Here is a 17,539-nt window from a genome sequence, read left to right as displayed (position 1 = left end):
ATTTGCCTTCCTGATCACCTGCTGCACCTGTAGGCTGGGTTTTTGCGACTCATGCACAAGGACCCCAAGCTTTTCACCTTTTAAATAGTAGTCCCTCCTACTATTATTCCTACCAAAGTGGATAACCTTACACTTGCTAACATTGTATTCCATCTGCCAGGTCCTCGCCCACTCGCTCAGCCTACCTAGATCCCTCTGCAGACTTTCTACACCCTCCGCACAATTTGCTTTTCCACTTATCTTTGTGTCATCAGCAAATTTTGACACCCTACACTCAGCTCCCTCCTCCAGATCATCTATATAAATGGTAAATAGCTGAGGCCCCAGCACTGATCCCTGGGGCACTCCACTAGTCACCAACTGCCAATCTGAATAGCACCCATTGATAACTACTCTCTGCCTCCTATTAGACAGCCAAACCTCTATCCACGCTAACACCTTACCCCCAACTCCATGCCCCCTAACCTCTGTAATAACCTTTTGTGCAGCACCTTATCAAACGCCTTCTGAAAATCGAGAAACACCACATCCACCGGTTCCCCTCCGTCCACCGCACTAGTCACATCCTCATAGAGAGTTGCTTTAGTAACTTTTGAGCAATTCTAAACAAAAAGTAGACATTTGTGATCTGTTCAGACAACGATTCCTTCTAGATGCACTGACTCTAGCACTCCTGTTTTATATGGCAGGAAGTCAATTCAAGATTAGTATTAGTTAGATTTGTGTTGGACAGGGTCATCCTACCACTTCCCTAGGATCACCATTCTGGAGGTAGCTGCTACTTCAACTGAATTATTTGCTGGAATGCAAAAAGGGCAGAATTGTGCTTTGGTTGAGTCCTGTCCCATTTTTCTGCCCTCCGCTGCCAGGAATCTGTTATATTTATACAATTCCAACCACCTTGATTCTGAGTGAATAACCTAACCATTTCCCATAAACCTGCATATTCACACTGAAACCACCAGAGGTCAGCAGTGCAGCGCTATATAATATCAGACTATACGACAGATTCGTTCTTCAATGTTTAAATGTTCTGATTAAGATTGCCACTGTAATGGTGTTGATATATTAACACGTCAGCTGAGAAGCACTTTATATTAAGCATCTGTTATTCAATGCAATTCAATCCAAAATAATAACCTTCTCAATGGAGCATCAAAATAGAGATATCTTAAGATACGAATTGGGTAATGTGGAAACGGACCACTCCAACAGGGAAAAACTAATGTTCAATATTAAGAACATGCAACCTTCAGGTCATCTTTTTATCAGTAACTGACCCCTTAGGCTGATTTACTGTCGTCAGCTGATTGAAGAACGATGAGGATGTGGGTGGCTGTACTTTAGCCATGGATCTTTATGTAACTGAACAGGCCAAATCCCAAACCCACAGTTCTTTTAGGCACATGAGGCAGGACATCACATGTTATAGAGTGCAGGAATTCCTTCCTTTATTTTCCTTCTGTCAGTCTGCCCCTTGATTTACCATCCTCCCCTTGTCAGCTGGAGCCTTCTTTTGGGCCAGAAAGGGACAAGTTTAATTGGCTTTACCAGGTAGCATTGTCCAGGAATTAGCTAGCCCCAAATAGTGCGTCAATATTGCCCTCTGGTCTGGCTGAAGAAACACCTTCGCTCCTAGAATTATAGTTCACCGGGTGAGATGCCTGAGGAAGAAGGTCAATAATGCAGACATAACCCTTGACAGCACACCCAACTTGTGATTGGGATTTTTGTACCAAAATGGCACAGATACACAGGTCTTCAAAGATAGAGGACAGGGGAATATAGTTGTAAAAAGGGAAGATGCAATTTCTAGATTTTCTGGCCCCACCTGCCCTGTGCTGGAAATTCCCACTCCAGGCCAATGGAACTTTCAATGGTCCATTAAATTGTCCATCCTGAGGATTCCCACAGCAGGCAGAATTGGAAAATTTACTCGCAGAAGTGCTGGCGAATGAGTACAAAGCATTGTTTAAGACATTGTGTCAGGTAGCAGTTCAAGCTGCTATGTTACAGAAAGGATTTAGAGTCACCAAAAGGGTGCAGTATAGGATGGCATTGAGGATGACAGAAGGTTGTTATGATGAGAAAGTGGGAATGCATCTCGATATGTAATTTTTGAAGAAAAAAAGTTAAAATGTATAAAAATGAAAAGAACAGAGAAATAGACTAGACAGCTTGAATTACTTACAAACAATGATATAAATCAAATGGTCTCTTACTGTGGCAACATTTATATTGTCTAGAATTGACTAATGTTCAGCTTGCTGGCCCCCCATGTACTACAATCTGTAAATCTGTCCATCCAAAACTATGCTGCCCTTACCCTAATTCACACAAAGTCACACTCACTCATTGCTCCTGTTCTCACTGACCCACATTGGCTCCTTATGAAGCAAAGCCTTGATATTAAAATTCTTACCCTCACTTTTAAAACTTTCCATGGCCCTTCCCTATCTCTGTGATCTCTTCTCGTCCTACAACCCCACAATATCTGTAAATCTGTAATTCTCTAATTCTAGACTCTTGAGCAGCCCTGATATTAATTGCTCCACTCACTGGTGAGTGTGCCTTCAGCTACTGAAGTCCTGAACTCTGGAATTCCCTCCCTGAATTTCTTCACCTTTCCGTCTCTCTTTCCTCCTTTCAGGTATTCCTTACAACCAACTTGTCTGACCGAATTATTGGTCACCTGTCCTAATGTCACTTTACGTGGCTCCATGTGAAATAATGGGGGCAATTCTCCCATAGTGACTCGCAGCTTTTCTGACAGGTTGGGCTGGGAGATGCGGAGAACAGTGGAAGTCCAGACACGCTGGAAACTGCAAAGAGGGGTAAGTCATCTGAATTTTTAAAAATATATTTTAAATATGCTAAATATGAACTTGCCGGGTCCGATTGAATCTCCCACCCAGCTAGGAATATTTCATTCCAGCAGGGTTTAGAACAGCCGCCACATTTGGGGGCTAGTGGGAGACCCCGCTGGAATGAAGGGGGGGCAATTGGGGCCCTCTAGGGGGTTGGGTGGTAAGGGGGTGGTGCCCCCAGGCATGGATACCCTGGCATTGCCTAAGGGGCAAAGTGTCCATGTCCAGGGGGCACCTTGGCACTGCCCATTAGGCATCGGGCAATGCCAAGGGGGTGGGACCTACTGTGGGCGGGGCTTAGAGTCAATCGGTGGGGGTGGAGGGTCCTGCTGCCACTCTGCATAGCGATCGCTCTGGAATGGAGGGAGGGCAGTGATTGGGATGGGCGGGGGTGGGGTGGTCTGCCAGGGGGAGGGTCTGCCCCCTGGCGGATGGGGTCCTCCTGGGGTGAGGGCGGTGGGGGGATCGCCACTGCTGGGTGCAGGACATTGGGGCGCTCTGTGGCAGGGATGGCAGGGCTGGCCTGGGAATTGTTGTGGGGCTGCGATCGAGCTGTTGGGAGGTGGCGGGGGGTGGCGAGAGGGACAGCATTGCATTAGTCCTGGGCTGGCCAGCGATCGAACTGGCCAGCAAATGAAGAGTCTGACAGATAGGGGCCATTGCGCATGCTCAGAGTTCCAGGCCCCACCCTCCTGGGTTTTTAATGAGATTCACGATTGGGATCTCTGCAGTGCACAGTGTGCAGAGATTCGAGTGTGAAGTTGAACTGAGAAAACAGTCGTGATCTAGAACAGTTTTTCCACCAATTCTGCACTTTTGGGAGAATCGTCCCCAGTGTTTGTAAATGTCCCTGTGAAGCACCTAGGGGCATCTTACTATGTTAAAGACAGTATATAAATATAAGTTGTTATCACCATGTTGTTGTCAATACGATGGAAGCATGGCTCTGGCTTACTTAATTTATAAAATTTCATGACCTCCTGAACTTTGACAGGCTGTCATCTCGTTCTTACCTCACAATTGTACCTGTCAGTATCTTCCAGTACTGATATGGTCTACATATACAGATGGGGGGAGCATAACATTGGCCAGGCAGGTGCAAACATAAATACATGTATCTTGGGTACTCACATGCTACAAGCTGTCAGGCTTTTCAGCCTTGCTGCCAGATCTGGAGAGGAGGATGGAGAGGGAATATTGTTGCATCTCCCTCTCCTCAACCACTGCACACACCCTCCCCCCACCCGCCCCCCCGCACCTCCCCTCAGTGCTGAAAATTGGCTTCTGCTGAAAGGATTATTGAGAATCTGGCTAAATTTCACCCAGGGAACTGCTGAAACAGCCATCAAAAGTTGTCACCTTTCCACATGAAAGTTTAGATTGGTCATTACAACTTATTAAGATAAAAGTGAACTATCGCAGATGCTGGAATCTGAAACAAAAACAGAAAATGCGGAAAATCTCAGCAGGTCTGACAGCATCTGTGGAGACAGAATAGAGCCAATGTTTCAATGTTATCCAGACTTGAAACTTTGGCTCTATTGTCTCTCAACAGATGCTGTCAGACCAGCAGAGATTTTCCAGCATTTTTCAGTTTTATTTGGAAATCAAGTTGTTGTGTGAGAGAGCTTTTAATTTTAATGGTGGGCATTTACCTCAGTTAGCAAGGCTCATTATATTTAGGATCTTATTTCAGGATCAGGATCAAACTTCCTGGGCTCCAATCGCAAATTGTTGAAGTTATATAGTGTGTAATTTTGCGAGGGTGGTAGTTGGTGGAACTCATTGATTTGTTAGAACTATTCAGGATACGGCCAACTGTTAGCTTCTCCTGCAAAAAGCGCATCCTTTTGGGAAAAATTTCATTGTTGTTGTCTAATCATGTGTGTACTGAACCAGCAAAAACATGGATTGGATTGTCAAGGTGCAAAATTGGAGATAGCATTGTCTTGCTACCATTACCTGGTGTAGATGTTATGTAGTCATGTAGTTAGCTGCCAAGACTCAGCTGGCGAATGAATGATGAACAGTTATATGCTCATTATCCCATCCATGTGCAATCTAGCCACCCACCTATCAGGATATGCCCAGACAATGAACTCTTGGCCAAGTCCCTCGTATTTGCATAATGTCACAGCATAACAATGTGACCAAGAGGATGTGAAGCATTAAGGCTGTTAGTGGTCCCAGAGAACAGCATGCTACCTTGGAATGACAGCTGGCACACACACGACACCAAGCATTTGTGCAGAGCTATTCTCTCCACCACAGTTTTAATAGTAATCATTGATAAGTTAAAAATGATTAGTGCATGTAAGCAAACAAAAGTGAATGAGAACAACATAATCTAAGTTGCTCACGAGCCTTTTCACCTTACATTTTAATTCATAGAATGTCCATTGAATAGAATAGAACAGAATCCCTACAATTAAGAAGAAGGCCATTTAGCCCATTGGCTCTCCACCAACTCTCTGACAGTGTATTGTAACCAGGCCATTTCCCCCATCCCTATCCCTGTTTATTATGGCTAATCCATCTAACCTACACATCTTGAGACACTAAGAGGCAATATACCATGGCCAGTCCACCAAAGGTGCACATCTTTGGATTGTGGGAGGAAACCAGAGCATCTGGAGGAAACTCGCGCAGGCACAGGGAGAAAGTGCAAACTCCACACAGTCACCCAAGGCTGGAATTGAACTTGAGTCCATGGCACTGTGAGGCAGCAGTGTCAACCACTGTGCCATTATGCCACGCTTGTTTGACACAGAGTTGACATGGCAGAAGGGATGGATTTCATATGCTTCTCTGGTCAGGACCTTCAGATATTAGTGAAAGGTGAAGAGGAGAACATTAGTCCTTTACCCTGCTGGTTGTGTAATGCCTATGCAGCAACGAAGAGGCTTGAACACAAATTTTCTTTTGGGAGCAGAGCAAGAGACCACTGTTCATGGAGTCAGTGGCAAAAAAAGTTCAGTGAGCTGCTGTGTTACAACAAGGTGAGTAACATGGCTCATCCACACAGAACAACATGAACAGAGTCAAATCTACATGCTGTGGCTAAGGTGCAAGACCTGGCACATACTTCTGCCTCAGCTTGTATGTTTAAGCAGCTCATACAAGTGCACACAGATCACATGAATGAACAAGCACTGTGATGCATAGACTCTGTGAAGAGCAATATCCCTCCATGCACTAGATATCAAACTAACATAATTCATATTGTCATTTCAGACCAAATGGACAAAGAACATTAAAAAGCTGATTCAGACTGGGATGTGGGTTAGCCCGGCTGAGATGCATCCATCCTGTGGAACAGATGGCCATGGAGAATGCCAGGGTGCTTGATGAGTTGTCCGTTAGTGATGTTGAATTGTTGGAGGCAGGTGATAAAGACATTGTTGAAATCACTTTGGCACATGCTGTCACTTCACTGAGCACAATGTTGGCATAAGAGGGAGTGTAAGGACGGGGTTGCATCTGGGCAGTGTGAGCATGGTGAAACCCAATGCTGTGCTTCAGAGCCATGTTTCAGTATGAAAATGGTTCTACCTAAATAACTCCTTTTGTGTCTCACACAGGTCCCAGCTCTGCTCCATTATGAGACAGTTTCCAACACCACCACCCCACCCCCTCTTTGTTCCCAACCCCCAGTCCCCCCACCCAACCCCCAGTACCAGATTATTACTTAGGTATCAGATCTTACTAGCACACACGCCAGCTCAGATACTAGCATATCTCGGGGATGTAGTGCACATGTAGATGAAAGGGCACAGGATGAAAGTCACCGTATCAGTGTACAGGAGAAGCTGTCAGAGTCAATGATATCAGTGCATAATATCAGTGCAGTGCAAAGGAGCAAGGACAGTCATGATAATGCTCCGGTGGACAGGAACGTGGAGCTTTGGGAACCACCTTTTGAGGTCAGTATTTGGATAATCAGTTGCAGATGCATAGACATCCAGCAAAGTTCCCTGAGGCAGTGAAAACTTTTGGACTATGAATGGAGGAGCCAATGCTTTCAAGAAATCCACATTGTCCTCAGGGCTCAACCACATGACACTGGCCAATGCAGTGGAGAAATGCTTGCACTAACACTTGGAATGGATATATGAGCAACATATTGGCCTGGATAGGGTGAAAGCCTTCCTCAGTAGACTAAATAAGTGCACTCAGAGTATGAATGCTGACACCCAATATATGAGTGCTGTATGTCGTTAACAGAACAATCACACTGTTAAAACAGCAATTGCTAGAATACACAAGTGCTGGACACAAGCAACCAGCCCTATCAACCCCAGCTGAAGATCAATCAAGGCTGCATAGGTCACTGAGGAGGGTAAAGCATCAAGAGCTCATCAGCATCCCCATCTTCCTCCATCTCCCAAGTCCCTCCTTCAGAGCAGTCATCTGCCCCACATGTGTCAGTGACTACTGCTAACCAAGGAGGTAACTGAACAATGAGGCAGGACACCACAATCCTCAACACAATTTAGACAGAGAAATGAGCAGCCTGCCTCCATCTCCTCCAAGGTAATGCAGGGGCCGTTTCATAAGAGTGTGCTGAATGCACAGTACCATTTTGTTGACGGCACAAATGGATTCACCATAGTTGCACTTTATACACGGTATATATCACATCTGAGCACTTCATGAATATTTTTGTTTCTGCTTGTACATGATTCAATGTGTGTTTATATATTAGAGAGCTCAAAAAGAATGGTAAAATTATGAAGGCAGTTCTTATATGTGGCATGCTGAGATCCACCTCGATGTGTCAACAATAAGAGCAAAGATTTCAACTGATTTGTGATGCTTTGGAGGGTTTGTTCCTTCTCTGCTACATCATGTAAGATTCCAGTGTTCAACGATTCTAGCACTGAGATTTTCCTTATATCTTGCATTGTCCATCCAAGTTTGACTTTAAGGGAGACTTAGTCATCAGACTCCACAAACAGATGCTGGGAAGCTGGTACATCTCAAAGCATTCATCACTCAGCAATGTTACACATTGATCCAGGTGTAGGCAGCACATTGTCATATATTGTCCAGGTACTACCTGCTGTGCCCACTACTTAGGCTGCATTTACATTCCAGCTGTCACAGGATGTGCTTTGTATAGGAAGAAGAGGTATATGGGGGCTCGCAATATTGCATGTGGCACCCAAATCAGAAACTGAACCATTGCCAGAATGGATGATGTGCAAATTCTTTCAGAGCAGCTGTTGGACGGTTGTGGGTTTGTAATACACTATATACGTTATCTGCATGTATTCAACATACAATTCTATTACGATGTGTAGGGTTGTCACTCCCAGCATTGTGGACATGATTGTGGGTTAGGTTATAGGCAATTTATTGATATGGATCCTTCAGTCATAGTCATTGGTGTTGACAGGAGGGAGTCATGCTATGAATTATTTATTACCATGTGTGTTTGTATTATAATTAGGCAAATAGTGATAATGATGAGGGTTTTAGCTATATAAATGTGACTAAGTCAAATTTATTGGTGTTGACTCTCTCTGTCTCATGGGGGATGGGAAGTCCCTTGAGTAATTGTGGAGTCAACGTACAAGGTTCTTTAGGTGGAAGTATATCAACAGGGATTGGCTGATGATAATTCTGATGTGGGAGTACTTTATGAGAAACTGTTTTGAACAAGGACCTGTCTGGCGATGATCTTCTCCTGCACAGAGCCAGCCCTGGCTACATGACTGTTCCTCCCAGCTGCTCAGCCATTAGTGGTCTCTCTATTTTGGAATCAATCTTTAGTATGGGCAAAGGCTTCCCCCTCCTCATCATCCTCCTCCTCATCATCCTTCTCCTCCTCCTCATCGTCCTCCTCCTGAGGTTGGAGCTCTGCCCATGGTGTCATTATCATCAATTAGTATGATGCTCCACTGCACAATGTGGTACAGCATGCAGCTCACCATTACTTTTTCTGATATTCTTGCTAGGTCATATTACAGAGATCCACCTGAATGATTGAGGCACCGGAAACACATCTTTCAAATGCCAATTGATGGTAATTCTGGTGATGACATCACTGTTATTCTACTTGCACCCTGTCTCCATTTATGCTCTCCTAAAGGGAGTCATTATCAAATTCTTAGGCGGTAGCTTTTGTCCCCAGAAGACAACCAAAGATCAGCATTAGTGGCTGAAATAACTGAGGGAATTGGGAACTCCTTAGTATGAAGGAGCCCAGGCAACTGTCAAGGAATATTGCACACATATGAAGGACAATTTTGCTGTGGTCACAAACCACCTAGACGTTGATGGAGTGAGGCCTTTAAGGCAACATTGGTTCAACCAATAACACCTGCACCTGAGGGAAGTCTGCTAATTTGGCAAAGGCTTGCCTTTCTGCATCTGAGACATTAAATCTATAGGGAAATTAATGTGATCCCTCAAAAGAGCAAACAGGCCATTAGTTACAGTCTTAATGCAGTTGTGTGCTGCTAACTGGAATGTACCAGTAGAGTTCTCCTGATGATCCCTGGAAAGATCCTAAGGCATAGAAGTTGAGAGTGATAGCCACTGGCAGGTCATGGGGGTGGATGGATTGTGGCTCAAGTTGCTGCTGCATCATGTGACGTGTGCCTGTCATTATCCCCCTGCTTATCCCTTGTTGCCTTCAGCACTGATTCTCCGGCATAAAGTTTTTCCTGGCACATGGGTGCGTGAGTCAGTAGGGGGCAAGAAAAAATATTGTCCTGTGAGACAAGTAGACCCGCCTTCCTGCACACTTGGATTAAGGGAATACAATTAAAATTGATTTTGTGCCACTTCTGAGGCAGTACACGGGGTACCTTACATCTCCAAAGGGCTACCCGATCTTTCCAGACAATTAGACTAAATTCAGATCTGTTCTCAATGGCCTATTGTGCATACTTCAACCGAATGTTATCAGTATTCATGCCGGCAGGATTTTCCCATCCCACAGCAGCGAACAGAGATTTGGATAGCTGTCAAATTCTCCAACCTTGCTGCGGCAGGAGCGTGGCATGAACAGCTAGGTAGATCGCGCCCTTTAAGTTTCACACTTCTGGGCTACCAAAATCCAACTTGAGTGGAAGCAACTGATGATTTAAATGACCATCTGCCTCCATGAAATGCAATAGAATGCAAACTACCCCCACTCTGCCTCCACAGAAATGGGAAATGCCATATTCGGGAGCAGGATTTACAATTGTCTGGCAGTTCCACCATCTTCATCATGATGGAGGGTGGGTGACATAGTGGCACAGTGGTTAGCTCTGCTGTCTTACAGCATCAGGGACCAGGGTTCAATTCCTGGCTTGAATTACAGTGCGGAGTTTGTACATTCTCCATGTGTCGGCATGGATTTCCTCCGGTGCCCTCCCACAGTCTGAAAGATGGGCTGGTTAGGTGTATTGACCATGCTAAATTCTCCCTCAGTGTACCCTGAATAAGGGAAAGGATTAATGGATTTTGTACTTAGAATGTCACAAACATAACCCTTCCTCATGGCTGATTGCCTTTAGCTTATATTGTTCCTGGCATTAATATAAGTTATTTGTTCATGTATTACCTGGTTTAACTCTCATTTTTATAAAGACAGGCAGTTTAAGAAGCTGTTATTTTGTAGACTTTGCAAATCTTACCTATTTGTGTTAGTTGGACATCGTTACACAGATGGTAGTTTACGATACCAGATTTTGACAGCTGCTGATGGCAGATCGCGATACCAGCTTTTAACAGGAAGACTCCTGCAGGGAGAAACGCGATTGCATATCTTCAAATACAGGGATGCCGGTACTGCTGCAGAAGGGCTTTGAATCGTGACCAGATTGAAGACTGTGTCATGACTGCAGGACTATAATTCCTGATTAAATCTGGGGCTGAATCACGACTAAGGAAGGAAGACCCGGAGGTCTGGCAGGAATTGGAACTTTGATTACTGCTGGAGCTCATAATAATACCCACTTGTGTTTGTCTTCTATGACAGGTCTGGTAGTCCCTGCTTCTCCCAAACCTCTGGAATAAACGCCAAAGTTTTAAAATAAAAACCACTGTATTTTGACTCACTAACAGTCTCAGAGGTATTATTTTACCTACAACATTTGGTGCCGAAACCCGGGATCTGTTTGCAGGCTTAGGTTGAATGGCCACACTCTGGGTACTGGAATAGATCACCAAACTTAATAGGTTGAGTCGAACTATAGTGGGGAATCATCTGTGAAGACAGTCTGTGCTGAAAGTCTGTGAGAGTGTGAAAGAGGTCTGAACTGAACATATACAGACAAAGAGGCATTTGTCTTTAAAACACCAGCTTTAGATCAGTTGATAAGAGGAGAAATCCTCCACACGACGGTCAGGAATTTGAAGTTGGTGTAAAAGACTGGAGAAAGAAAGATACTTGGAGCGTGATGTTCAGACGTGAGTACAAAAGAGACTGTCAGTGATCACCAGAGTTGAAGGAAAAGTCAGCTTAAGTTTAATAGTGTAAGCAGTGGTACGGGCGACACTGATCACCCCTGACAGGTATTACTGGACTCTGATAAGAGCAGCCTAGGAATGGGAGAGTGAGAAAGGAGATTAGAAGACTCCTGGTGGTGAGTATAAACTTATCTGTGTTATGGCGGTATCACAAGGACAGTGGGGACCCCCGGGATTCCTGAAAGAGGGATGTATTACTGAGAGGGACAGATTCATTAAACAGATGAGAAAATGGGGGTGGAACTCATCTCAACCGTTAGACCAAAAATGAAAATGGTTGGAAAGGGAAAAGAAAGACAGAACTAAGAAAATTGGAGTTCTCTTAGTTCACCAATTGGCTGGATTAATTGAACAAGTCTCAGTCTCAGGTAAGAAATGGGCTGATGACAAAGCAAAAATCAAATTGTTGGAATCACGCATTAGAGAACTAGAAAAGAGAAACCAAATTTTTGAGAAGCATTTGAATTTGGGGAGCGACGTTTTAGAGTATATCAAGAATGTTCGGGAATGCCCAAACCTGCCCAAACAGATAGAGCCTTTTTACAAGCATTTAAAGACGGCTGTCACCAGTTCACCAAAAAATCCTTAAAATGGGAATTCTTAGTTCATAGAACTATGATGAATTAGTAGAATGGGCATCTGGAATTAAAGATGGACCAGATGAGAAACCCTAAGGAGAAATCTTAGGTTTTGTATTTCAGTGTGTTTGTGGGATCTAGTTGCTTGTCGAATGTAGGTGGTTGTTGTTGCATTAGATTGAGAGCAGGAGTTGTTAAAAGTTTTCTTTGTTCTTGTGGAGTATTTATTGTGGGTAATAAATGCAATGCTTTACACTTTGTTTTAACTTCAAAGGGGCTGAAGAAGTGTTAAAACTGTTGAAATTTTAAGTATAAGATTTCTTGAATTTACTTCTGTTTTTGAGTTTAATTACAGTTTGGAAGAAAAAAGAATGAAGGCAACTGCCTTCATTTGTTTTCTTTGTTTTTTTCAATGTTTTATTTTCATCCCAGTTTAAAATGTTGGATTTGAATAAAGGATAATGTGGAATGAATGTTGGAAGCTTCCATGTGTGTCTGTGTGTGTTTAATGAAGTGGTTGGGGTGTTTTTGTTTTTATTATTCCTTGCTTTAGTGTTTTAATGTTTTTTTCCCTAGTTGTGATTTTACAATAGTGGGTTTGGTACAAAGTTTAAATGAAAACTGGAAAGTAAACTGAACTTTCAAAGTCAAGGTATATAAATTGAAGTTTGGAATAACCAGTTTGAATTTTGAATAATCCTGGGTTCAAATTTTGTTAAGAACGGATTTAAGCCTTGGAAGGATCCATGTGCTCTTTCCTTTGTCTTGAAGAAGTTGTTTGAGACTAAGTTAATTCATTTGGCTCCTGGCCGAAAGTATTTTTTGTGTTTTGTTTTAAGCAGATAGTTCGTGAATGACAAATTTAATAATTTCAAGACTCCAAGATTGGTTATCATAGCCTAGTGATAATTGAGACTTGAAGAGTTTGGTTCATTCAGATTTTTTCATTGTTAACTTTCAAATTAAAGTGATTGGTTACGCTGAACTGCTACAGTTTCTGACATTTAATTGATAGGATAAATTGAGCGCACAAAATAACCAACTTATAAATGGGAAGTTGTCTGAACTTATATCAGGTAAATATGTTTAATTTTGACAAATAAAGGGTAAGGAAATAAAGTCTGTACGGGTTTTGTGTTTCAAAGAGGGATGTATTGAAACATGTTCTCAGTTTATGATGTAACCATTTGAACGTGAGACAATATTACAAAGTAATATCTGTTTTGTGACTTTCCTGTACTGAGTAAATGTTATCTGTGGTAATCCTCATGTTCACATGTAAAGATTGTTGATTCAGTGTATGTAAGTACTAATAAGTTGGGAGTTAATTTTTCTGAAAAGCTAAGGGCTCTGGAGAGTGTCAATGACTTTACAACAGATAATGGGATTTTTCCTAGTACTTAGTTATTTGGGGTTAAAGGGGAACAAATAAACCATTTGTACAAGTTATGTTATTCATAAATAAAATTGGTAAAATAAACAGAATGATAGAGGAGTTTCCTCTATAATTTGTTAAACTGATGGAAACATTTGAATTACTTTAAGCTTGTACTTTGGTTACATTGTGTTAATTGGGTCATAGACGAACATAGTATGTGTATGCCAGAAGGTGATAGATTTTGAGCTGCGACTGTGGAAGTTTAAATCTGAAATGGCAACTGTGACAAAAGGGTGTTTATTATGCAACTTTGGATCATTTTAAATAACGAATACTTTGGAGAGTTAAAACTACCTCTTCAGCACTTTTGGGTGCAAATTTAAGTGTTATTTCCTTTGCATTTGTATCAATGATTTATTATTGTCCTGCGCATAATTCTGAACCTAAATTGGTGTTTAGAATATGTTATTATTTGTTTTTGTAGCATGTTGTTGTCTATAGCCTCTGGAATATCAATATGTTGTAGGAATGTATTATTACTGTGCATGCCAATATCTGGGCCTTGCTTGACTGCTGGGTGACTGGGGAATTCCTGACGGACGTTGGTCCTGAGTTTGTGATCCGTCTACAGACATGGCCAATACCCAGAGATCAGTGTGGCAGCACCTGACTGGACTCTTATCGATAAGGGGGATCAAGTCCTGATCGATTGATTGGCAATGACCAAAAGGGGTGTGAAACTCAACCAGGAACGAGTTACAGCAATGGTGACTATCGTCAGCGATGACCAGCACGAGAAGGGCCATGACACTCAAGAAGGAAGGAAAACCAAAGCCAGAGTGCCAGTCCAGACCAAAGAACTATAATATGCAGAGGATGACTGAGACCGATGCACAGATTAAGGCCAGTGTTTGCTTGGGTACTTACCGGTCACGCAAGATTAAGTAAAGGTCTTGTATTGGACTTGAACTTTGTATTTTCCTGTAAGATAACTTATTGCTGGTTGAGTGGGTGCTTATTGATTGTGTGGGCACTAAGAACCCCAAATTGTCTTTTGTTTTTTAACTGGGGGTGGGCCCATATGCTGGTAACATTTGGCTTTGGATTGGTCATGGGGCTATGCTTGGGCCTGGCCCAGACCAAAAGGGGGGAGTGAAGTAGGGAAAGGATTAATAGATTTTGTACCTAGAATATGTCACAAACATAACCTTCCTCATGGCTGTTCTCCTTTAGCTTACACTGTTCCTGGCATTAATGTAAGTTATTTGTTCATGTTTTACATGCTTTAACTCTCATTTTTATGAAGACAGATAGTTTAATGAGGCTGTTATTTTGTAGACTTTGTAAATCTTACCTATTTGTGTTAGTTGGACATCGTTACACAGATGGTAGTTTACGATACCGGATTTTGACAGCTGCTGATGGCAGATCGCGATACCAGCCTTTAACAGGAAGACTCCTGCTGGGACAGCTGCGATTGCACAAGTAACTTCAAAGACAGGGATGCCGGTACTGTTGCAGAAGGGGTTTGAATCGTAACCGGATTGAAGATTGTGTCATGACTGCAGGACTGTAATTCCTGATTAAATATGGGGCTGAATCATGGCTAAGGAAGGAAGTCTGGCAGGAATTGGAACTTTTGAATTGTGATTACTGCTGGAGCTCATAATGTATAAATGCCCACTTGAGTTTGTGTTCTATGAGAAGTCTGGTAATCCCTGCTTCTCCCAAACTTCTAGAATAAACACCAGAGTTTTGAAATAAAAACCACTGTATTTTGACTCACTAACAGTCTCAGAGGTATTATTTTACCTACAACAACCTGAACAGGCAACTAGGAGATTTTCACAGTAACTTTATTGCAGTGTTAATGTAAGGCTACTTGTGACAAACAAATAAACTTTAACTTTTGGCTCTCCATTGTGAAAATATGACTTAATATTCAAATTAGGAGCTATTAAGAAAGAATACAAGTCAACCAAAAGGAAATATGCCTTATGTGGGAGAATTGTATTGAACTGAGTATCAGAAGATGCCTTTAACCAACAGATGAACTGTTCGTTTTCTCTCTCCTGGCGTTTTTCCATTTCTGCTGATTGTTTCCACACTTCACTAAAAGATGGAAAAATATGCTCATGTTATGAATTTTAATGACTCAGATTCTTCTAAGGCTTTGGATATTTTACTGTTTTTCAGACAGTTCAAGTATTTTCTAAGTCCAGCATTGTGTAATTACTCATGTGCGGTTGAACTAAATCCAAACATCTGAACAAATGATTCAGAGAATATGAGTGCAGTTCCCACTATTGCAACTTGAAATTTAAAGTTCAGTTTTAAAGAACAATCTCGAAATTAAAAAAAGTACCAATAAAATGTGATAATTAAATTGTCAGATTATTGTAAAAGAAATCCAATGGGTCTACTGGTGAAAAAAAACAGCCAAATTTGCCCTTTACCAATGTGCAGAAACTAAACAGTCTGAAAGATGTGCTGGTTAGGTGCATTGGCCATGCTGAATTCTCCCTCAGTGTACCTGAACAGGTGCTGGAGTGAGGCAACTAGGTGATTTTCATTGCACTGCTAATGTAAGCCTTATGACTAATGAATAAAAAAAAACTAAAAACATTAAACTGTCCTTGGAAGTAACCTGGCAAGATATGTAGTTGTAACAAAACACTACAAAGAGAGCGGACAACCACCTTGTCATAAAAATTGGTGATGAACAACAAATGCCAGTCTTGCCAGCAACTATCCATATCCCAAAAATAAATAAATAAGCAAATGATCTGTTATATGCTACTGGCATCTATGTACTTAAAAATTATATGAATGATTGATATAATTTGTTTAGAATTATGGCAGGCAGCCTCTGGAAAATGAATCCCTTTGCACTTTCTCTCTTCTAGTAAAGATAGAATGTAAACCCTGCATCATAAATGATGAAGAATGGAAACTGTGTCCTGTGTGAACAAAGAGAACTGAGAGAAGCTCAAATTGCAGCAACATGATTCACAAGAGTATGGCAATTCTGATGTGTTGAATCAGCCTTAACACCATTATGAAGCATAATGTCAGTTATATTATTTTTTGATTTTCAATGCTTCCAGATACTATAGGGATTCTTTTTCACAAGATTCTTTTTTACACACAAAATCCTCCTCCCTTTGGTTTACATAAAGTTTCTCCATTTCACCCTAGTGACGTTCATTTAGTCTGCAGGGTAAGGATTTTTCATGATAAAATAAATGAGTATCCATCAAATTATGAAGCAAATATCCTAAATTCTCTTTTCCTATTTGCTGCAGCTGTATAGGGCATTGGTGAGGCCGCAGCTGGAGTACTGTGTGCAGTTTTGGGCGCCGTACTTACGCAAGGATATTTTGGCCTTGGAGGGAGTGCAGAGGAGGTTTACTAGGCTGATACCGGAGTTGAGGGGGTTGAGCTATGAGGAGAGGCTGAATAAACTAGGCTTGTACTCGTTAGAGTTCAGAAGAATGAGGGGAGATCTCATTGAGACGTATAAGATGATGAATGGGATGGATAGGATAGAGGTGGAGAGACTCTTCCCGCTCAGAAAGGATAGTAGGTCTAGGGGGCACAGCCTCAAGATAAAGGGGGGGGGGCAGTTTAGAACGGAGTTGAGGAGGAACTTCTTCACTCAAAGGGTGGTGAATCTCTGGAATTCTCTGCCCGTTGAAGTGGTGAAGGCTACCTCGCTAAATATTTTTAAGATGCGGGTTGATGGGTTTTTGATAAGAGAGGGGATTAAGGGTTATGGGGAGAGGCGGGAATGTGGAACTGAGCCACAACAGATCAGCCATGATCTTATTGAATGGCGGGGCAGGCTCGAAGGGCTAGATGGCCTACTCCTGCTCCTATTTCTTATGTTCTTATGTTCTATTAAAAAGTTGAAATACTATTGTGCAGTTCAAAAACTCACACGTACCTCAACTCTTACAATGTATGGAGAGACAATGCAAGACTACTTGTATGCCAAACAGCATAAGCAGCAAATGGTAGACAGAGCTAAAGAATCCCACAACCAACAGTTCAGATCTAAGCTCCACAATCCTGTCACATTCAGTTGTGAATGGTGGTGGGCAATTAAACAACACACCAGGAGTTGGAGCGTCTACAAATATCCCCATCCTCCATGACAGGGGATTCTATCACATCAATGTAAAAGATAAGGCTGAGGCATTTGCTACAATTTTGAACCAGAAGAGATGAGCGGATAATCCATTTCGGCC

At 42.2% G+C, this 17,539-nt stretch overlaps 1 protein-coding gene across 1 annotated transcript in view; it reads left to right on the top strand.

The window, feature by feature from the left end:
- The first annotated feature begins 11,431 nt into the window (after nt 1-11,431).
- pals2a (protein associated with LIN7 2, MAGUK p55 family member a) overlaps nt 11,432-17,539 on the top strand; it is a 228,761-nt gene continuing 222,653 nt past the window's right edge. Inside the window, exon 1 of the mRNA XM_080206828.1 lies at nt 11,432-11,449. The gene's annotated coding sequence lies outside the window, so the exon portion shown is untranslated. The remainder of the gene's footprint in view (nt 11,450-17,539) is intronic.

Source organism: Carcharhinus amblyrhynchos, chromosome 2 (genome assembly GCF_965287045.1).
Source record: "Carcharhinus amblyrhynchos chromosome 2, sCarAmb.v2.hapA, whole genome shotgun sequence".
Lineage (NCBI taxonomy): Eukaryota > Metazoa > Chordata > Chondrichthyes > Carcharhiniformes > Carcharhinidae > Carcharhinus > Carcharhinus amblyrhynchos.
Note: the sequence above shows the minus strand (reverse complement) of the source record. Positions and strands in the feature narration are given on the sequence as shown.